Source organism: Chiloscyllium punctatum, chromosome 33 (genome assembly GCF_047496795.1).
Source record: "Chiloscyllium punctatum isolate Juve2018m chromosome 33, sChiPun1.3, whole genome shotgun sequence".
NCBI lineage: Eukaryota > Metazoa > Chordata > Chondrichthyes > Orectolobiformes > Hemiscylliidae > Chiloscyllium > Chiloscyllium punctatum.
Genome location: NC_092771.1, coordinates 36,636,526 through 36,661,476, shown reverse-complemented (window position 1 = coordinate 36,661,476; position 24,951 = coordinate 36,636,526).

Here is a 24,951-nt window from a genome sequence, read left to right as displayed (position 1 = left end):
AGACTGAAATCAAATCGAGATTGAAATATAATGTATTTGATGGCAACAATATCAATGAAATAATCCGATGTGTTGTGGTATGAAACTGGATATTTTGAACATTTGGGGGAGAACTGCTAAAGACATCCACAAAGATAGACAGCGAGTTGAAGAGCTTCCTGAAGGCACCTGTCTGTAAGAGGTTTGCACAGCAGAACATCAAAGCCGACCGTGAGTAAAATCTACAGACAAAATCTACAAAGGGGAATCGACAAAGCTGATTATAAACATGATTATCAAACATGATTATATTTTTTGTAAACCTTTATTGGGGTTTTTGTTTCATCAAACCAGTATTGTAGAGTGGGAGGTAAAAGATACGTTTAACCCAAGGGATTTCTAAATGGTTGTTAATTGTATTATTCTCTGTTGGACTTAAATAACAAAGTTGTTAATTTTACTTTAAATAGTTACTCTGTAAATGGATCTTTGCCTCTCGACGTTTAAGATATTACAGCATGAGGTGAACTTTTTCTGTGTGGCTGGTTTAAATTAGGAGAGCGGTTAATCCTGTGTTGTAACAGTTTGGGGGCTTTCGTCTGCGATTTGAACAGGTTTAGGCAGATCCAAAACTGACATTTGGGTAGATTTTTGAATAGATTTGAGGTATGAGAAAATGCACAGTATATTAAAACATTTGCAAGTTGGTATCCGCGATCTTTAAATAAAACGTCAGTAAGACAACTGGTTCAATTTCGATGACTTGTGGTTGGTTAAATTAAAAGTGAGAGAAATGGTTCTTAAAAAAATTAAGGGGGGTTTGAAGATGTTTCTCAATTTTTCCAAGGCGGTTTAGAAAGAGAAATAAAGGCCAAACCTTTAGAATTAGCAAAGAACATAGATTTGCGTTTAACCAAGGACAAAAGTAAAGGTGAAATTGTCAGGGAATTACTCAAACGCTAAGGTGTGTCAGAGAAACAGACAAGTGCAGTAGACTGAGAAAAACTCAAATTATAATTGAGGAAAATGGAGTTTAAAGATAAACAAAGGAAGAGAGAAAGAGAGAGAGAAGAAACAGGAAGCAAGTGAGAAGAGAGACAGGGGAAAAGGGAAGGAGAAGGTTCGTATCTGAGCAAAGAGAGAAGAAAAAGAGACAGAAGGTTTTTAGTTGAGCAAAAAGAGCGAGAGGTTGAACTTGAAGGTACGATTTAGTCAACAAAGTCAAAGTAACAGGATGGAGATTAAAAAGGAATTGGTGATACATACAGCTATGTCAAAACACTGCCACATTTTGAAGAGAAAGATTTTGAAGCCTTCTTTGTTTCATTGAAAACTTGGCTAGGTAGATGGAATGGTCCAAGTAATTATGGGTAATTCTAGTTCAAACTAAACTGGTAGGCAGGGAGGGTGAGGTATTTGCTCCGGTGTCAGACGAGGGATCAATAGACCCTGAAGATGTCAAACAAGCTATTTTAAATGCTCATGAATTGGTATCAGAGACATGTAAACAGCAGTTCAGAAACATTAAAAAGTAAACAGGTTAGACTTATGTTGAGTTTGAAAGAATTAAACATAGGCATTTTGATAGATGGATGCTTGCTTTAAAGATGAATATGACCTGTGAGGCTGTAATGGAGATTATTCTGACTACCTGCTCAGTGTGGTTTCTAATAGGTCCCCATGTGGAGATGGTGCTGCTGTGGAAATGGCACTGGATTACTAATCCAGATCAGGCTCATGGGCAGGCAGCTGGTGGAAGTTAAAAATAAACAACGAATAAAATATCGAGATTTAAAATCTGGTGTCAGTAACAGTGATCCTGAAATCAATGTCGATTGTAAACTTCAATTTACTTCCCTAATGTACTTCATGGAAGTGAATTCTGTTCTGGTAAATTCTATGTTTTCCTGGCCTGGCCTAAAAGTGACTCCAGACACACAGACATGTGATAAACATTTCAATGGTCTCTAAACCGGTCAAGCAAATTGTATTGATGCGCTCCGAGGTTTGGGAGGGTAAAACCGACAGAACACCCAGCTTCAGCCTCAGTATCGGAAAAGGGAATGGGAAGCAGTCCTGTTGACCCCGCAGACACCTCCTTCCTAATATCTCTGAGCTTGTGACAGCCGTACCCCAGCTATGTCCTGATCCCTTTAGTGTCTAGAAATCCTTATTTATATCCCGTGTTTTGGCTTCCACAGCCTGATGCGGTAGAGAATTTCCCAGGTTCACCACTCTCTGAGAGCACCACTCTCATCTTAATATACTCCTCGCCCACTCACAATCCGACATCATTTAATGCAGTCAACACACTGGGTTATACTGCATTTGATTCTCTCAACCTAATGTTTGTGATGTATTTGGAACAGCTGGAGCAAAATCACCGATCCCTGAGACACCCAAAGATCCTTGCACTTCAAAACAGACAGTTCTATTCCTGTTCGCTGTCTCCTGTCAGCTCTGCCATTCTAAAACCATGTTCATATTTTTGCCCCAATCCTGTCAAATTTGACTTTGCACACAAGGCCAGATTCTTTACCAAAATCTTTCTGAAAATCCAAATGCACTGCATCCATTGCTTCACCGTATGTATAGATCAGCCAGTTTCTCAAATATGATTCCCATTTCATGTTGACCCATTACATAAGAACTAGGAAAATTAATAAGAACATGGCTGATCATTTCATGGCCTCAGGTCTACTTGCCCGTCCCCTCACCATAACCATTAGTTCCTTTACTGCTCAAAACATTATCTATCTGAGCTTCAAACACATTCAATGAGAAAGCTTCAACTATTTCACTCAGCAGGGAATTCCACCGATTCACAAACTTCTTGATCAAGACGTTCCTTCTGCATTCAGTCCTGAATCTGCTCTACCTAATTTTGAGACTTTGCCCTCTTGTCCTAGTTTCTCCTCCTACTGGAAACGTCCTCTCTATTTCTATCTGATCTATTTCCTTCATAATTATACATGTTTATATCAGATCCTCCTTATTCTTTCAAATTCCAATCAATATATAATTCCAGTCTACTCCGTCTCTCCTCATAAGCGAATCCCTTCAACTCTGGAACCAATCTAGTGAACGTCGTCTGCATCCACCGCAGTGCCAGGACATCATTTCTCATGTGAGGAGACCAAAACTGCACATAATACTCCAGGTGTGGTCTCACCAGAACCTTGTACAGCTGCAACATAAGCTCCTGCTTTTAAATCAATCCCTTTAGCAATTCTATTTGCCTCGTTAATTATCTGTTGCACCTGCAGACCAACGTCTGTGATTCATGAACAAGGACACCCAAGTCCCTCTGCACAGAAACATGCTGCATGTGTTTTAGCATGCAAGTAATAGTCCTTTTCACTGGTATTCCGATCAAAATGGATGACTTCGCATTAATTACAATTGTACTGCATCTGCCAGACCTTTGCCCACTCACTCCAACTATTTATGTTCCTACGTAAAGTTTCGCATTCCTCTGCAAACTTTTCTCTGACACTCATTTTAGTATCATCCGCAATCTTTGAAACACTACACGTGGTGTCCAACTACAAATCGTCCATGTAAGCTGTGAATAATTGCAGTCCTAGCACTGATCCCTGAGGCACACCACTAGTTAATGATCAGAAACTGGAAAAAAAAACACTAATTTATTCACACTCATTGCTTCTTGTTAGTTAACCAATCCGCTATCCATGTTAATGCATTACCCGTAATGCCTCATATCTTTACCTTATGCAGCAGCTGTTTTGGCGGCACTGTGTCGAATGCCTTTTGTAAATCTTGGTGCGCCGCATCTACTGGGTCTCCGTGGTCATAATGTCTTCATAGATTTCCAGTAAATTAGTTAAGCATGACTTTCCTTTCATGAACTGATGCTGTGTCAGCCCAATGGGACGATTCCTGCCGAGATGCATTGCTACTTATTCCTTGATTACACATTAAAGTATTTTCCCCACTACACTTAATAGCTGACTGGTCTATAGTTCCCCACCTTTGTCTACATCCCTTTTTAAACAGTGGTGTCTGATTTCCTGTTTTCCAATCTGCTCGAACTGCAGCAGAGTCCAATGCATTTAGAAAAAATCCACAAATGCATTTACTATTTCTCCTACTACTCCTATTAGTAAATTGTGATGCATTCCATCAGAGCCAGGACACGTATCTACCTTTAGCTCCATCCGCTTGCTCTACACTATCTCTTTCGTGGGAATGATTGTTTCCAGGTCCTCACCTACCTTCATCGCTCTGACAATTACTGGCATGTTACTAATGTATTTCACAGACAAGATCAACAAATATGTGCTCAAATCCTCGGCCATTCCTCATACCTCATTACTGAATCGCACTTCTCACCCTCGAAAGGACAATTGCTTACCTTAGTCACTATTTTAGTTTTATATGTCTGTAGAATCTTTTGGTAGCTGTCTTTATATTCTGAGGTAGTTTACTCTCATAATCTATCTTATGTTTTTTGATAGCTTTTTTATGCTTTCTTTTGACGTTTATATTTTTACAATCCTTTAGTTTCCCAGTGGTCTTTTTCATTATTTATGCCAGTTATTTGATAGCTTCCCTTATTTCCTGAGACATCCACAAAGGATTACCCTTTTCCTACAGTCCTTCCATTTCCCCGTTATATACTGTTGCTGAGCACTTGGAAAAAATTGCATTGAAAGACAGCCAGTGTTCATCAACGGTTCCAACTTTAAGTCTTTGCTTCCAGCCAACTTTAGCCAACTCCTCCGTCATCCTCTGTTTAAGCACAGTACTCTGGTATTGCATTTTATCTTCTTACCTTCCATCTGTATGCTGAATGCAACCATACTTTAAGTCCCAATAATTTCTCCCAATGCAATTATTTATTAATCTCGTTCTTTATCTCTCGAGACTAAGGCTTCCCAGTCTTGCTGGGAAGATTTGACTTGTTTGGTTTTTTTTTGCTTCTGTGAAGACAGAACAAATGTATTTGCTTCATAGTTCTGTCACTTCCCTGCTGTAATGCTGTATTCTCTGGGTTCAGACTGTAACGAAGTTGCACTTGTTTTCTATTACCTTGTCCTTTGACAGTTCACACTTATAACTCTTGTTAATAATCTCTTCAGAAACCCACCAATTCATGTTCACACCATGCAACCACAGGAGCATAGACTCTGTTCTGTCAGAAATTTCAATTAGAAAAGGATATCAGATTTGTGTACAATACCCCAGGTACAGTCTCACCATAACTCTGTGTAACTCGTGCAGAATGTCTTTACTTCTGGTCGGAATAAATTACCGTGGAACCTTCAATCTGTTCTGAAACCCACACGTGGTAGATATCACAGTGAGTCAGTCCGTGGAGCGAGAGCATGGAGCTCTACACAGCCTATGTACTGATTCTTTTTAAACAAAATCAAACCTAAATTTTAGATTACTTACAGTGTGGAAATAGACCCTTCGGCCCAACAAGTCCACACCGACCCGCCGAAGCGCACCCACCCATACCCATTCCCCTACATTTATCCGTACATCTAACACTACGGGCAATTTAGCATAGCTAATTCACCTAACCTGCACATTTTTGGACTGTGGGAGGAAACCGGAGCACCCGGAGGAAACCCACGCAGACACGGGGAGAATGTGCAAACTCCACAGTCGCCTGAGGCGGGAAATGAACCCAGGTCTCTGGTGCTGTGAGGCAGCAGTGCTAACCACTGTGCCACCTTGCTCAATTTGCATACGTTTCTCCCAATACACTGTTTTTTTCTCTCTGTTAACTTACTGAATGAGTTCTTGAAAATCCTCCTGAGTGTCCAACTATAGCATATTCACTGGTTTTCCATTGTTTACATTCACAAGGGTTATCTTCAAGCAAAAAGTTTGCAAATTTTGACTACCCTTTCAGAAATCTAGAATCATTCTCTTGACGTTTGCTATTGTTCTCTAAGTGTCAAATATCAGATTCTTTACAATAAATTTCAAGATTCCCTACTGTGGATAACAGGTTAGCTGCTCTGTCGGTCTCCATTCTCCCTCCTCTTTCTTTCTTAAATCATTAGAATGCATTCATAATCTTCCAAATTGCACATGGAAAAATACAATGATCCTCAATGCAATCAATCTGTGCATTGCTGCTTTCTCGGAAATTTCAGTATGAATTACATCGGGTCTGTCAGACTTATCAATCCTCAATCCACATATGCTTTCAAATATTACCTCATCACTGAAATGGATGATTTTAGTGTTTTTACACAAGTCTCATGATCACTTGGTATTTCCTCCATGAAGACAGATACTAAGTAACTGGTTAGTTTGCATGAAATTTATTTAGTTATCTACAATAAGTAACCCTTCTGATTAAACAACACCAATTTCAAAACAGTCTGACCTCTGTCTCGGTGCTCAACATACTGTTAGAGTAACCCATCTCACACACCCTCATGAAATCCATTTCCATAGCATTAAAATTCACTTGGGTTAGCACACTTCAGATGTAACTTGAAGCTGTCCATTTTTATTGTAGTACCCACAAACTTGGATATGTAATTTCCTGTTTTTTAACATAAACAGTATTTGCATCACAATTTTGACTTTGAGATATAACTCCCATCAATTTTTGCTTCTGCTTGCTGTTTCTGTGCTCCACCTTAACAGGTTCTGTGGAATCTGAGTGACATGGGCTCTGGGGAGATTAATGGCAGATTCAGGCGAGATGTTTGGTGAGGCATATCTCAATATTGATGTCATCTCACCACATCTTATCCATTTCTCTCAAGTGTCATTATGACATTTTCACCAGATCTCCCGTTATGCTGGTGAAGTCGACAAGAACAATGATCTTTCAACAATGCTGTGTATTCCCCCAGACAGCTGAGACTGCTCTAACCTGGATGGGAACCTTACAGCAGGGTGGTGAAGTGCTGCTGATGTACAGGATCTCAGTGAAATCGCATCTGGAGTAGTAGTGTACAGAATTAATCTCCTCACTGGGGAAATTGGAATTAACTCAGAGATTATTCACTGAACTGATTTGTGCAATGAACGTGTTAAACATAGAATTCCTACAATGTGGAAGCAGGCCATTTAACCCATCGACAGCACACGAATCCTCTGAAGACCATCTCTGTAACCTGGCATTTTCTTTGACTAATGCACCTTACCTGCAAATCTTGGGACTTGGAGGAAACTGGAATACCCGATAGAAACCCTTGCAGGCACAGGGAGAATGTGAGACAGTGACTCCTGACTGAAATTAAACTGGGATCTCTGGTGCTGTGATGCAGCAGTGCTAACCAATGAGCTACCCACTGTGGGCAACACAACATGCCTGCGCAATTCAGCCCTAGAAATGTGACTTAACAGCAGCGAGATTCCGTAGGTCCCTAAACCTGTCACTGAGCAACAGAAGGAGGACATTGAAACCTTGAGCGGCTTAGTCAGGAACAGGAGCAAGTCATGCAAGCCATCGAGAAGATAATGTAGAACACCGGGAGGATATTCAGCCCATCGAGACGATAATGTAGGTAAACCAGGAGGACATTCAGCCCATCAAGTGTGTAAAGCAGGAAAATTATGAGTCCATTCAGCCACTCATGCCTCTTACACAGCAATTGGAGCAGATCATTTACAATCTTGTGAATTGAGAGGAAATCTTGAGGTTATAGAAAGGGAAGAACTTCGAATAGCAAACTTCACTAGGGAATGAAAAGGGATGAACAAACTATTGGGAATGGAAGACAAATTGTTAGAATCAGTAATTAAGGAATTAATAATTAGAAATGTTCAAATCAAACCTCAATCCATCGCAGTCAACATTATTTACTGAAGGATAAATCAGGTTTCAATTTTTTGACCTACGTTATAAAGAAATTATGACATACAAGGTGGATTAAGGGGATCCTATAGATATCTTTGTTCTGGAGATCCAGAAGGCATTGCATAACGTGCATCACAAAAGATTAATATGCAAAACAAAAGCAAATGGGATAAGGAAACTGTATTTTTTTGGAGAGGCGCTATCAAATAAAAGCCATGATATGGAGGTGTTGGTTTGGACTGGGTTGGACAACGTCAGAAATGGCAAGATACCATATTATAATCCAACAGTTTTATTTTGAAAAACACAAGCTTTGATCCCGCTGTTCCTTCATCAAGTGTTAGTGAGAGCAGAAGACCTTAGACATATAATTTATAAGGAAAAGATCAGAGGGTTGTACAGCACATGCACATGAATTTAGCACATCGAAGATGTCACCCAAATCTTTTATCAGTTAGAATGGAGGTGCGGGTTTTGATTGATTAATATGCAAACCTGAGAATTTATATCAAGTCACTGCCTGGATATAACTTAAGGTATTAACGACGTAAAGGAAGGAACTCATCCGGACAGACTATGTTATTGAGGCGTGAGGTCTTGTTTCGAGTCTGGAGTCAGACTGATTTTATTTCCAAAGTATGAGTTTATAAAATACCGCATTGACGGACTGTATATGAATTGTATACTGTTGACGAAATATGACTTATTGGAATGAAAGAGGGGAGTGTGTGGATATGCATGTGAGAGAGGGGGAGTGTGAGTGTACGAGGGAGTGGTGGGAAAGCGAGAGTGGGTGTCTACCTACGTTAAGGCACAGCCAGATTTGGCAGATTCTTTTCCCCACACTGACTCCATGGGTTCAAGAGTTTTCCTTCTCTGAATCTCTACTCATTTTTGGTTGTTCATGTTACAGACCCAGATGCTGTAACTACAGTCCCTATGCTCCATCCAGATATGGGTCACCAAATCATCAGGTCTCTCTGAAATTGAGAGGCAGTTCACAGCACGACATCCAACAAACCATCCCCAGCCCATCCACTACGGTTTCAAGAACAGGAGACAGTCAGAAGCTCCTCAGTTACAAGTTAGATGTCTGGTCCTTTATAATGAGAGCCGAGGGATGGTCTCATGTTACTGACTGCACGGTCAGCTGAGAGTGACAACCACATTGGACATGCACGTCCCTCAAAGCTACTGGAGCCCCCTGCCCAACATGGATAAGCACATGGGACACACCAGGAAGTGAACAACAGCCCAATACACGCTATTTCATTGTTTCAGAGCTTCACAATGTCAGCATTCGATACAATCAGAAACCAAAAATAAAACACCAGGAAATGATACAGATTAATTAACTGATAACATGTTGTGAAAATATGGCTAAGAAGTCAGGGGAGTGAGAGTAACTGGAGAAGTGAGACAATGATATTTCCAATCACAAACATGAGAACATCAAATGAAAACATTAGCAGATCAGTTGAAATGCTTCGTTACATCAAAATCTGAATCTGCCTCACAGAACCAACCCAGACACCATAAGCTGGGACAAGGTACCAACCAGAATGGAGAGCTGTGCAGACCATACTAGTGGAGTAGTACTCCATAAACTGGACTACCAGTCCAGCAAGAGGACCATTGCAAACCTTTGCCAGTATATTGCTACTATACTTGCACTACAGAAATGCTTTAGATCGGAAGATTTGCAACCCATGCATCAACATAAGGCAAGAGATTGTGTGTGTGTGTGTGTGTGTGTGTTTGTGTGTTTTGGTGGCAATAAATATGAAGATTGCTGTTTGAGAGAGAACACACATGGAGGAAATCAATTTAAATGAGAACAACTGACAAGGGTTCGGGAAGTAAATAAAGAGACACTGAGGATTGTGCCACAGACAGAGGAAACAATGTGCTTCAAAATATTAAATTAAAGGCATTACCAGACCCAGCAGCAATATAAATGGATCCTCACATAAGTGATGGGATTTTGGCGTGAGGTGAGAACCGAGCCATGGAATATTGACCAGATTTGCAGGTTTGAATTTGGGAGTGTCAGCAAAAGATTATTGGGATCATTAAGACTACATATCATAGCTCAGGGTTCATATAGCAGATAGAATAAGCCATTGAGGTATGTTCAGGAGATGTTAAGCCCCCGACGTGGGGAGAGGCCACTCGAGATTTGGTGCTCGGAAACGAGCCAGCTCAGGTATCAGATCTTGTGGTGGGAGAGCATTTTGGTGACAGTGACTATAGCTGCCGCACATTCTACATAGCCATGGATAAGGAGCAGATTAGGCAAAATGGGAGGATATTTAATTGGGGAAGAGGAAACTATGATGCGATTAGACATGAGTTAGGAAACATGGACTGGGAGCAATTGTTCCATGGAAAGGGCACGATAGACATGTGGAGACTGTTTAAGGAACAGTTGTTGCGAGTGATGCATAAATGTGCTCCTCTGAAACAGGCAAGAAGGGGTAAGATAAAGGAGCCTTGGATGACGAGAGCGGTGGAGCTTCTCATCAAAAGAAAAAAGGCAGCTTACATAAGGTGGAGGAAGCTAGGGTCCAGCTCAGCTCTAGAGGATTACAGGAAGGCGAGGAAGAAGCTCAAAAATGGACAGAGGAGAGACAGGAGGGGGCACGAGAAAGGCTTGGCAAAACAAATTAGGGAGAATACAACTGCATTTTACACTCGTGTGAGGTATAAAAGAATGGTCAAAGAAAGAGTAGGGCCGATCAGAGATAGCATAGGGAACTTGTGTGTGGAGTCTGAGGAGGTAGCAGAAGCCCTAAATGAGTTTTTTGCTTCTGTCTTTACGAAAGAAACGAACTTTGTACTGAATCAAACCTTTGAAAAGCAGGTATGCATGCTGCAATGGATAGGGATAGAGGAAGCTGATGTGCTGAAAATTTTGCCAAAGATTAAGATTGACAAGTCGCCAGGCCCCGACCAGATTTGTCCTCGGCTGCTTTGGGAAATGAGAAATGCAATTGCTTCGCCACCTGCGAAGATCATTGCATCCTCGCTCTCCACTGGATTCGTATTTGAGGACTGGAGGGAGGTAAATGTAATTCCTCTCTTCAAGAAAGGAAATAAGGAAATCCCCGGCAATTACTGGTCAGTAAGTCTCACGTCTGTCGTCTGCAAGGTGTCAGAAAGGATTCTGAGGGATAGGCTTTATGACCATCTGGAAGAGCATGGCTTGGTTAAATGCAGTCAACATGGCTTTGTGAGGGGTAGGTCAAACCTTATCGAGTTATTTGAGGATGTGAGTAGAAAGGGTGATAATGGTCGAGCTGTGGATGTGGTGTATATGGACTTAAGCAAGGCATTTGATAATGTTTATCAAGGTAGGCTCATTCAGAAGGTCAAGAGGAATGGGATACAGGGGAACGTAGCTGTCTGGATACAGAATTGGCTTGCCAACAGAAGACAACGAGTGGTAGTAGAAGGAAAATATTCTGCCTGAAAGTCAAGTGGTGAGTGTTGTTCTACAGGGCACTATCCTTGGGCCACTACTGTTTGTAATTTTTATTAATGACTTGGATGAGAGGATTGAAGGATGGATCAGCAAGTTTGCAGACGACACAAAGGTTGGAGGTGTCGTTGAAATTGTAGAGGGCTGTTGCAGGCTGCGATGCGATGCATTTTTGAAGATTGAATTTGAAAGCTGATTCCAGGATTAAGGATACGATTCATGGCAGTATGGAGGAACAGAGGAATCTTGGTGAGCAGATATATAGATCCCTTAAAATGGCCACCTAAGTGGACAGGGTTGTTAAGAAAGCATATGGTGTTTTGGCTTTCATTAACAGGGGGATAGAGTATAAGAGTTGTGAGATCTTGTTGCCGCTCTATAAAACTTTGGTAAGACTGCACTTGGAATACTGCGTCCAGTTCTGGTTGCCCTATTGTAGGAAAGATGTGGATGCTTTGGAGAGGGTTCAGAGGAGGTTTACCAGGATGCTGTCTGAACTGGAGGGCTTATCTAATGAAGAGAGGTTGACTGAGCTCGGACTTTTATCATTGGAGAAAAGGAGGAGGAGAGGGGACCTAACTGAGGTATACAAGATAAGGAGAGGCAGAGATAGAATTGATCTCCAGAGACTATTTCCCAGTGCAGAAATGGCTAACACAAGGGATCATAGTTTTAAGCTGGTTGGAGGAAAGTATAGAGGGGATATCAGAGGCTGGTTCGTTACGCAGAGAGTTGTGACAGCATGGAATGCGTTACCAGCAGCAGTTATGGAAGCAAGGTCATTGGGGACATTTAAGAGACTGCTGGACATGCATATGGTCACAGAAACATGAGGATCAGTGGTCAGCACAACATCGTGGGCTGAAGGGCCTGTTCTATGCTGTACTGTTCTATGTTCTACGTTCTATTACAGATAGGAATGGTTAAGATATTGGTCAGGAATCAGCTCATGGCCAAAGGGATCACCATAGTTGTGCCTCGTCTGTTTCAGTCTCAGATAATGGCCAGGGATGGAATGAAGTCAGAGGAACGAAATGGTGTTTGTAACCTAGAACAGAATACAGTGGCCTCTAAACTTCCAATATTTAAACATTGAATTTCGATTAGATTACTTGCCGTGTGGAAAATGACCCTTCACCCCAACAAGTCCACACCGCCCTGCCGAAGCACAACCCACCCATACAGCTAAATTTATCCCTTACCTAACACTACGGGCAATTTAGCATGGCCAATTCACATGACCTGCACATCTTTGGATTGTGGGAGGAAACTGGAGCACCCGAAGGAAACCCAAGCAGACACGGGGAGAACGTGCAAACTCCACACAGTCAGTCGCCTGAGGCGCTGTAAGGCAGCAGTGCTAACCACTGTGCCACCGTGCCGCCCACAAAGTGTGGTTCATAGCTGAAACTGAGTAGGTCAACCGACAAGGCAGAGTGCCAGAACGAAAGAAGGAGAGAAAGATTGAACAAGTTCACAGTTGTTCGTGGTGGTTTGGAGAGTGAATATTTACAGAGTAGAGTAAATGAAAATAACAAGAATACAGTCACACATGATTAATGCAAATAATAAATGTACAGTGAAACTTACCAGGTAAGCCAACAATGGCTAGGGTAGGATAATAAAAATATTGAATAATGTAAAGTGTAAATTCGATCCGCCATGGTAATGGCCACAAACGATATGTAGAAAGAATCCATACATAATAGGATAAACTCCTGTCCATTGTTGTTACATTCCAGTCTAATGATCTCAAATTCAGATCTCCCAATCCCCTGTCTCTGCAGCTGCTGATCCCTGTTAGTGCTGTTGGTGATACACCCACTCATACTATGGGATATCACATTCAACGGTGTCCAGTTTATCATTAAAATATGCAAACCCTCCACTGGGATAAGGATAATCTATGGAGACTGACATTAATCACAGTCACCAAACAAGCAGGCTCAGTTAACCGGTTCCTTACATCATTTTACACATCCCGATAAAAGAGAACATTTACTCAGTCTGGATTGAGTGGATGACGGTTGCCGAGGGATAGATCATAAATCTTTCAATCGTTTTAATCTCACTTCCTTGTATGTAGGAGTATTGCTGGAGCATTGCAGGGTTGTATATGTTCCACCCTGTTTATAAAAGGAGACAGTGATAGAATAACAGACCAGATGCATAAAATGCCTGGTAGGGAAGTTTCTAGATACCTTGAGTAATGCTGCTCGTAGTTTGAAATGTCCCGACATCAAACCATTTCATAACTTCGAGGCACCATTCAGCGCATTGAAATTGCTGCTCAGGAACAGGGAGAAACAATTCTGTTCCCAAGTGCCTGCTATAAAGACATAGGAAGACAGGAGGAACTGATCAGCCTCTCGAACCTGTTACTCGTTCGGCGTCTGAGACCAGTATAACAAAAGCAGAGTCAGTCAGCATGATTGCTCAATTACTGAGAAAAATAAATATAAATGTAACATTCTGACTTTGATGGTATGTTACAGAAACAGCAAAAAGGATTTCAGTCAATACGAACTAAATGGAATGTGAAAAGACCATTCAGTCCTTCAGTTCCATTACACAGGAGCAGCAGGAGAGCACAGAGCTATTAGATCCTGTTATTCGTGTGCAGCAGGAGGAGAGCACACAGCTATTGGAGCCTGTTAGTAAGGAGCAGCGGAGGAGAACACACAGCTATTGGAGCTTGTTACTCAGGAGCAGCAGGAGGAGAGCACACAGCTATTGGAGCCTGTTACTCAGGAGCAGCAGGAGGATAGCACACAGCTATTGCAGCCTGTTACTAAGGAGCAGCGGAGGAGAGCACACAGGTATTGGAGCTTGTTACTCAGGAGCAGCAGGAGGAGAGCACACAGCTATTGAAGCCTGTTACTCAGGAGCAGCAAGAGGAGAACACACAGCTATTGGAACATGTAACTCAGGAGCAGTAGGAGGAGAGCACACAGGTATTGGAGCCTATTACTCAGGGCAGCAGGTGGAGATTGGAGCACAGGAACAGGAGGCAGTCATTCAATTGCTCGAGACTATGACTCAGGAACAGGAGGCCGACACTCAACTGTTCGAGACTGGGACACAGGAACATGAGACCGTCACTCAACTGCTCGAAACTGGGATGCAGGAACAGTAGGCCGTCACTCAACTGTTTGAGACTGGGACACAGGGATAGGAGGCAGTTATTCTCTGATCTGATTGTGATTCCCTCATTCCATGTTGAAGAGACTTCCCTCTCTGCAGTCTCTGCTCCTTTTCATGGTCATGTTGCAGATCCAGATGCTGTCACTACAGTCACCATGACTCATCCCAGTGGATCACCAAAGCATCTGGCCTTCCTGAATTTCCACAGCAGCTTAAAGCACAGCCTCCAGGAAACGGTCCCCAGCTTTTCCACTAACGCTCCAAAACTCGAATTAACTCAAATTTCACTCAAGTGCTAATGTGAAGCATGGTCTGGATCTGTAACAGTGGAAGTGATTCCTTGTTACTGAGCACAAGATGGATTACTGGGCTAATGGTCGGATACTTGGTAGTGTGGAAGAGCAGAGGGATCTTGGTGTCTATGTACACAAATCTCTGAAAGTTGCTACCCAGGTAAATAGTGCAGTGAAGAAGGCATATGGCGTACTGGCTTTTATTGGTAGAGGAATTGAGTTCCGGAGTCCTGATGTCATGCTTCAGTTGTATAAGACTCTGGTGCGGCCGCATCTGGAATATTGTGTGCAGTTTTGGTCGCCATACTATAGGAAGGATGTGGAGGCACTGGAACGGGTGCAGAGGAAGTTTACCAGGATGTTGCCTGGTATGGTAGGAAGGTCCTATGAGGAAAGGCTGAGGCACTTGGGGTTGTTTTCATTGGAGAAAAGAAGGTTTAGGGGTGATTTGATAGAGGTGTACAAGATGATTAGGGGGTTAGATAGGGTTGACAGTGAGAACCTTTTTCCACGTATGGAGTCAGCTATTACAAGGGGGCATAGCTTTAAATTAAGGGGGGGTAGATATAGGACTGATGTTAGGGGTAGGTTCTTCACTCAGCGAGTCGTAAGTTCATGGAATGCCCTGCCAGTAGCAGTAGTGGACTCTCCCTCTTTATGGGTATTTAAGCGGGCATTGGATAGGTATATGGAGGATAGTGGGTTAGTGTAGGTTAGGTGGGCTTTGATCGGCGCAACATCGAGGGCCGAAGGGCCTGTACTGCGCTGTATTCTTCTATGTTCTATGTTCTATGATCAGTAGAGTGAGATTAACACAGGCGTTCAATTGATAGGCACAGATCAAGTTAGAAAGGTGTGCATCGAAACTGCTGAAACTCCACTATTCAACATCGAGCACAGGGCAGGACACCGGGAAGTCAAATAAAACACACCCTATGCTTTTTGAACATTGTTTCTAAGCTGCTTAATGTTGGAAGCTAATCCTCAGTTTAAATACCAACAGTTTAAATAGCAACAAATGGGAGGGATTTGGGAAATAGATGGACGGAGAGAGACTCAGAGACAGTGTTGTGGAAGGATATGTTCGCAGGTTTCAAAATGCTGAAGTGAAGACATTTTGATAGCATCAAGTAACATAGGCTGGTATTTCCGGCAATGGTGAATTAATAGTATACTGGTATTAGTTCAGACAGTATCATAGGCTCTCGGAGATGTACAGCACAGATACAGACACTTCAGTCTATCTCGTCCATGCCGATGGGATATCACAAATTAAACTAGTCCCATTTGCCAGCATTTGGCCCATAACAATGTCAACCCTTCCTCTTCATTTACACATCCAAATGCCTTTTAAATGTTGTCATCATAACAGCCACCACCACCTCCACTGGCAGCTCATTCCACACATGCACCAATCTGTGTTAGAAAACGTTGGTCATGAGGTCTCACCTGATATCCATGCCCTCTAGGTTTGTGAAAAAGTCCCTGGCTATTCACCCTGTATGTGCCTCTCATACTCCAAGAAAAATCACCCCAACCTACTCACCCTCTCCCTATAGCTCAAATCCTGGCAACATCCTTGTAAATGTTTTCTGACTCCCTTCAAGTTTCACAATATCTTTCTGCTTGGAGGGAGACCACAACTGAATACAATACTCCAAAAGAACCAATTAATGTGCTGTACAGCAGCAACATGGCCTCCCAATTCATACAGTGAAAGCACTGACCAATAAAGGCAAGCATACCAAATGGCTTCGACAGTATTCTCTCGAACTGTAACACAACCTTCAAGGAATTTTGAACCTACACTCCAAGACGTTTTTGTTCAGCAACACGCCCGAGGACCTTACCATTAAGTGTACACATCATGCCCTGATTTGCATTTCCAAAATGCAGTACCTCCCATTTTTCCAGACTAAACATCATTCGCTGCTCCTCAGTGGATCTGCCCACCTGATCAAGATCTCATTGTACTCTGACGTAAATCTTCTGTGCTGTCCACTGCAACATCAGTTTTGGTGTCATTTGCAAACTAACCAACTATCGCTGCTGCGTTCACACACAAATGATCTATATAAATAATAAAAAACAGTGGACCCAGCACCGATACCTGTCGCACACTACTGGTTATAAACCTCCAGTTCGAAAAGCAATCCTCCATCGGCACCCTCTATCTCCTACCTTCGAACCAATTTTGTATCCACATGACTAGTTTTCCATGTGCATTCCATGTGAACTAACCTTGTTAACCAGTCTACCATGCAGAAAGTTGTCAAATGCCTTACTGAAGTCTATATCGGCTATGTGCACCTCTGCCTCAATGAATCCTCTTAGTCATTTCTTCAAAAAATCTCAGTCAGTTTAGTGAGACACCATTTCCTATGCTTAAAGCTACGTTGACCATTCCGTATCAGTCCTCGCCGTTCAAAATACATGCAAACCTTGTGCTTCATAATCCACACCAACAACTTGCCCATCACTGACGTCAGGGTCACCGGCTTTTCCTTACCATACTTCTTAAATTTTTAATGTAATGACATCACGTTATCAAAACTTCTATCTTCTGGCACCTCACCTGTGACAATCAATGAGACAAATAACTCAGCATGCGGCCCAGCAATTCCTTCCCTAGCTTCCCACAGAGCTCTTGGGTACACCTGATCAGGTCCTGGGGATTTTTACATCTTTACAGGCTTTACGAGCTCCAGCATCTCTTCCTCTGTAATACAGACACTTTTCAAGATGTCACTGTTTATTTCTGAAGTTCTTTAGCTTCCATATCCTTCTGCACAGTAAATACTGATGCAAAGTGCTTGGTTAGTATCGCCTCCATCGCCTGGGATTCTGCACATCGGCATCTTGGTGATCTTTAATGGCCCAAAACTCTCCCGTGTTACTCTTCCGTGGTTAATGTATTTGTACAGTCCCTTTGAATTCTCCATAACCCTATTTGTCAAAGCTATCTCATGCCCCCTTTTTGGCCTCCGGATTACCCTTTTAAGTGTACTCCTGCTGGCGATAGATTCTTCTCGACAGTCATTTTAAATCTGGAATTAAGAGACTGATGACGAAGATGTATCTATTTTCGATTTTTGCAAAACCCAACTGGTGCGCTGATGCGCTTGCAGGAAGCAAACAGCCATCCTTACCTGGTCTAGGTTACATGTGACTCCAGACCCACAACAATATGGTTAACTGTTAATTGCCTTCTGGGAAATTAGTGATGGGTAATAAATGCAGGCTAAACCAATTATACTCTCATCCCGTGAATGAATACTGTAAAAACATCGACTCCTGATATCTCTACATGACATATACTTCCCTCTTATCCGTGACCAGGCCATCAATTTCTCCAGGCCTCCAGCATTCCTTCCATCTGCCTGCCTTACCCTTCACCCTAACAGGGACATACTATCGCTGGGCTCTTGACATCTCATTTTTGAAGGCTTCCCTCTTCTCAGCTGACCTCTTATCTGTGAACATCTATCCCAATCCAGTTTGGAAGATAGAATCATAGAGTCATAGAGATGTACAGCTTGGATACAGACCCTTTGGTCCAACTCGTCCATGCTGACTAGATATCCCAACCCAATCTCATCCCACCTGCCAGCATCCGGCACATATCCCTCCAAACCCTTCCTATTCATGTACCCATCCAAATGCCTCCTAAATGTTGCAATTCTCCCAGCCTCCACCACTTCATCTGGCAGCACATTCCATACACGTACCACCGTCTGTGTGAAAACATTGTTCCGTAGGTCACTTTTATATCTTTCCTCTCTCACCCTAAATCTATACCATCTAGTACAGCACTCTCGGACCCCAAGGAAAAGACTTTGTCCATTTACCCCATCTACGTTCTCTCCTAATATCATCAAATTAGCCTTCCTCCAAGTTAAACCATTCTCTTTTAGACCCAGGTTATCCTTTTTCATCTCTGTTTTAAAACTAATAAAATTATGATTACTTGTTCCCAAATGCTTCCCCTTTGATAACTCAATCTCCTGGTCTACCTTATTTCCCAAGGGTAGGTCAAGTTTATGTCCTTTTCTGTGATGGAGAGCATTGGACAAGCACCTCCAGCTTTGTGACTGTTCGTGGTTTCAACAGAATCTACGTTTCACTGGATTGAATCTAACAATAATTTGTCTCAGTGACGCTTTCATTCAGTGTGACAGAGGGGGATTGTCTGTACGAGGCAGAGCCAGTTTCCTGGTGCTATCTTATCAAACTCAGCTCATTAGCTACCCAACCCACCCCATGATGTCTCGCTTATTCAATACCGGCCCGCTTCTCCCACCCATCATGGCTGGATGTACTCAACATCGCTCGGGTGCCCCTGGATATTCCGTGATCTCTGGCACTGGTGCGATCTTCAAAAGGCCAATGGGCACACAGTTGAGCTTTCTTAGTTAGAAGTTGCCTTGCACAGTTTACCCTGAGCATGGCAGCTAAGGGGCAATTGTACCGCGGTTTTTTGACAGCGGTTTGGAAGTCCTGGTGGATGGGCTAGTACAGAGGTGGACCATTCTCTTCCCAGAGGGAACCACACCACCAGACCCACTGAGCATGGTCCGAGCTCACCACCCAGCTCAGTGCAGTATCTGCGGTCTGAGGAAATGTCCAGCAATACATGACAAGCATCAATAAATTTCCCCGCTCTTTCAGAATAAGGGTCACTGTATTCTTTCTGCTCCCTCACACTCACTGTGTATTTGTTATAGCACCGACCACCGAACTAGGCTCATGCTCTGCTACTCTCACTATTGCACCTTCTCTCCCTTTCTCTGTTACACACGAGTTCTCTCCACTTTCCCACCCACACTAATAACAAAGCATGAACATAATACTATAGACTGACTCCCTCCTGACACCTCACTATTTCCCCTATCACACTTACACCAACATTAAGAGCAGGGCCACACACTGCAGCCTTCCCCCACCCCCCTCCCTCCCTTTTCCCATTCCAGGAATAACAGCCTGGAATTGGACAGAAAGGGTCAAGCTGGGTGTTGGAGTGCCCGATATACAATCCATCATCCTTCCCCTCCTCCCACCCCCTGCCACATGGGGAGGACCCTGGTACGAGTCGGAGAGGACAGTACGCCTCGTGTGGAGATTCTGAAATATCCGCATCCCAGCGACCGAGTAAGGAGCAATGTTCAGTGAAGGGCAATTCTCACTTTAAACCCACTGGCAGCTCCGTTTCCCCCCGGCACAACTTAGAAGCCGTGGCCCTGATGCACATCTCTCTTTTGTGTCGAGCTGGTACAAATGGAAACCCCACCGTTTCGTTGGGCTGGAGAGTGGGCTCACATCACATCGTCACCACTATCTCCCAGGAAGGGAGCACGGAGGCTCCCTCCTATACCTCCTCCTGTAAAAAGCTCAGATACTGAAAATAATCTGTGACATTTACTGCTCTCCTCACTTGTCCTGTCATGTGCAATAATCTGTCCTCCAATACATCCAGAACCTGTGCTCCTGCAGCCCTTTTTTAACGATACAGATATTTTATATTTTCTGTCAATGTTATTCCTACCAAAGTGCATCATCTCACACTGCTATGCATTGATGCTCATCTGCCATAAAACAGAACGCTACACCAATTTGTCACTGCCCTTTTGGAGTTCCACACTGTCCTCTACACACTTTACAATTCTTCCAGGTTTGGTTTCTGCAAGCATTGAGATTGCCCAACAATCACACTCCACACATAAATACTGACTCACTCACTAGTGTGAACAAGCGCAATATGCACACAATCCCCAAGAACAGACTGAAAACTCTGACACACACCAGAGAGCAAGAGATATATTGACAAAGATACCGGAGCAAGAGAAATACTGGCAGACACTCCATGTCTGTATTAGTGTCAGTGTATGACTATGTGTGTCCATGACTCTGTGTTAGTGTGTATCAGTATGGGGCGAGTCTGGCAGTCTCTGTGGTGTTTAATGTGATGTCCTATCTCCCTGACATGAGTTTCTGAGACAGGGGTACTCAACCCAAAACATTAACTTCCATTTCTGACCACAGATGCTGACAGACTTGCTGAGCTTTCAGTCGCTGTCAGTCTCTGCTGGTCTCCCCACCCCTCTAAACAGGTGGTAATGGAGGGCGAAAATCATCAGGGATTCAGTCTCGGAAGGACAGAGGGAGTGTATCAGCTCATAGCACTATCTAAACTGAGAGCACCATCAACACACATATAAGCACACACACACTACAAACACGCACACACACACAGACATGTGCACATATAGAGCTGCACACAGACACTCACGCATAGATACACAATACTCATACCCACCCCACACACACACTTACACACACACTACAAACGTGTGTGCACACACCAATACGTACACACAGACATATACAGCTGCAAACAGACACTCACACACAGATACACATACTCATAGCCACCCTAAACCCGCACTTACAAACACACACACTCAGACGCCGAGAGCCACACAGACACAGAGACATACACACACCCATAACACACACACACGTACACACACACATGCTTACACTCATGCAGACATATACACACACTCAAACATACGCATGCACTCACGAAGACACATAAACATCAGCAAAACACACACAGCCACAGATTTCATTTGTTTCCTCATTCCACACCCCTCACCCCAACACATCCCAGATCCAACCTTCCAACTCGGCACCTCCCTCTTGAACTGTACTACCTGTCCATCTTCATTCCCACTATCCAATTCACCCTCAGCTCCAACCTGTCACCTTCACCCCACCTTCATTTAATTGTCATCTTCCCTGCTATGTTCCCCAAGCACTACACCCTCACATTTACCGTTCAGCCCACTTGGTCCACAAGCCTCATTACTAATGATGGGATTATGTTCGAAATTTCAACTTTCCTGCTCCTTGGATGCTGCCTGAAATTCTGTGCTGGTCCAGCACCATACTCTTTGACTCAGACACACACGCACACACAGACACAGACACACACACACAGACACACACTCACAAACACAAAGAAAGTCATGCTTCCCACGCACGAAAATATACACAATCCCCACACAGAGACACCCACACTGCCCACACACACCCACATACCTCACACACAGACACACATAGACACAGACAGGCAGGCATACAAACTCAAACAGGCACACAGGCACCCACATTCCCACACATACACGCATACATTCACACACAGACACACAGACAGACGTACACACTCAAACAAACATGCACACTAACACACACAGACACCCACACTCCCCACAAATGCACACGTACGCTCATACACGGGCAGACACACTAAGCCAGACCTCCGTTCCCTAGTATTTCAGAAAGTTAGTTTCTGTACCTTCCCCTATGGAGACAGAACCAATGCTCCCCCGCAGCGACAGAGGTTTCTATCAGCTAATGATATATTGGAGGACTGCACTCCAGAGATGGTGCATATGTTACCCACTCCTGCATGGAATGTTCCAGAATCAGTGCAGTTCATGTCATGATGTGTATCAGCACAGTCCTGTCCCTGGTGTGAAGCTCCAGGTTATGGTGAACGAGAGGACACAGCTCAGTGGCCACCTCATTTTTAAACCAACTGGTTTCACACTTTACACTTGGAATGGGTCCAATTTAGAAACATATTCCTGGAAAACCCAGGGAGGATAGTACAGTGCCCCGCCCCTCCTTGTGTACAGAGCTTCACTTCTGTGCAGTCTCAGCTCCATTTGTTTACCATACAGTGCTGATATCTCGTCCAGAGTGGGGTCAACAAACCCTCAGGTCTCTCTGAATGAACCCAACAGCAGACAATACAAACCCATGAAAAGCATCCACAGAACCTCCCCTTACTCTGTAATGACAGAAGCAAGTGAAATCCCCCCACAGACGCATTCGGTGATGAAAATATTTCTCTTCTGAGGGGAAAAAAGCCGTTACATGACTGGACTGTCCGACAGTAACAGTTCCTCTCTCCAAAGAAGCAGTTGACAATGTAAAATTACGTTTCTCTGCATCTCAGCAGCTATAACGACAGCACCAACATTGCCAACGGTGTTGATCAGCATACTCAGGAAACAGCGATAGAGAGAATAAAACTCAATGTAAATAGGGACCCACTTAAATTGGCATGATATTCAGGAATATAGGAAAAGGAAAAATGTAAGAATAAGCTCCCAATTTATTTTCCTTCATCAACTTTCCCTTTGTTTGCTTTTCATTTCTCTCTCTGTCTCTCTGTCTCTTTCTCTCTCTCGCTGGACATTTATCCATCCATTCATCTAAACTCCCCCTCACTCATCTAGCCATCCCGGATATAATAATATTATTTGCCAGTTGCTTTCAGTTCTAATGCAGGGTCACTACACTCGAAACGTTACCTGCTTTTCTCCTGGCAGAGGCGGCCATACTTCCTGAGATTCTCCAACCTTTTCAGATGCTGGGGTATTTTATTTCAGATCTCCATCATCCACTTTTCCTTGGTTTATTTCACCTTTAATGTTGTTGTTTACCGAGCTGCAAGCATCACTGGCAAGGGCAGCATTTTCAGTCCATCACTAATTGCTCTTGACTGCGAGGCCATTTGTCAAGACAATATAGAGCCAACCATATTGTTGTAGGTCTACAATCACACTAAGATTCTTTACCGAAGACTATCAGTGAAATAACAAAAGAAATCCTGATGGTTTATGGTTGCTGTAAGTAATATGAGGTTTCTTTCCAATTTTTGTCATACGAATTTAAGTTCTATCATTGGATCTGGTAGGATTTGAAACAATGCCTTTAAAGTCACAAATTGTGCCTGTGAATTACCCATCCGGTGACTTTATTCCTCTTATGTGGTGTCCTTATTATGAAATACTGGAGAGACAGGGAAAAGTTTATTGTCATTATATTTTTATCTGGAATAGTGGTCAGAAGAAAACTGGAGCCGTAAAATTGGAAGTTAACAAGGGGACAGATGACAGCTAATTCAGCAACAGTACTGAGGCTGAGAGAATACAGAGACACATAACAGTTCAGGGCTAAAGGAAGATTTAAGGGTCTGAATAGTCTTGTTCCTTCTTAGATGTTTATGAGTGAGGAGTCTGAAATTGATGGAAATGGATTTTGTGACTGAAACTAAGAATAACAGTTTATTCATTTGTTAAATATAAATAACTGAAATAGCAATAACTTTCACCATTGTTTTTAGAATTGACAGGTATAGGCTTACCAGGAACATCAAAAATCGTGTGGATGAGGTAGTAACCTGCCTGAATAATCATCAGTACGGCTTCTATCAGCAACCCTAACCATGGCCAAGTTTACCCAGCGTGGGTAAACTTGCAGCCCATGCTGGTAGTGACAAGATGTGCAGCTTCCATCCATTTCCAGCTCTATATCTCCATTGTGCCATGATAAACGGTGCTGTGGGTATGACATCACTGACACAGAGAGATGGTTGGGGGTTGGAGGTTCGGGGAGACGAGTTTTAGTACCTATAAGCAAAAAGAATTTTGTGAAAAAGAGGAAAGGAGATAAAGAGACAATTTCATGGAAGATCAGAAATTTCAGAATGCTGAAATAAAGACATTTCGGCAGCATCCTGTAGCATGAACCATTATGCACAGGAATGATAGGGAACGGGATATCAGCATGAGTTCTGATGTTGTAGATTTTGATGAGCATTTCTTTTGCAACTTTATAACTGGAATGGCCTCAGCAGAGCCTTCGACTTGTTGGGCTGAATCTGACAATAATTTGTCTCAGTGACATTTTCTTTGAGTGTGACAGAGGGATTGTCTGCACGAGGCTGAATTAGTTTCCTGGTGATATCTTATCGGACTCACCTCATTAACTACCAACCCCACCCCACGGTGTCCCTAACATTCAACATCAGCCCGATTCTCCCACCCACCATGGCTGGATTTACTCGCCGTCGCATGGATGTCCCTCGATATTCTGTGATCATTGCACTGCTGTCATCTTGAAATACCAACGGGCACAGGTTTATGCTTTCTCAGTTTGGATCTGCCCTGCATGGCAGATAAGGGGCAATTGCACCATGTTTTATCGGCCGGGGGCAGATGGATGGGCTACTACAGACGGGGACCATTCTCTTCCTAGAGTGGGGCACACCACCAGATCCACCGAACGTGGTCTGAGTTCACCAACCCAGCTCAATGCAGTATCTGCAGTATGAAGAAATGTGCAGCAATACAGGACAATCATTAATAAACTTGCCCACTCTGTCAGGATAAGGATCACTGTATTCT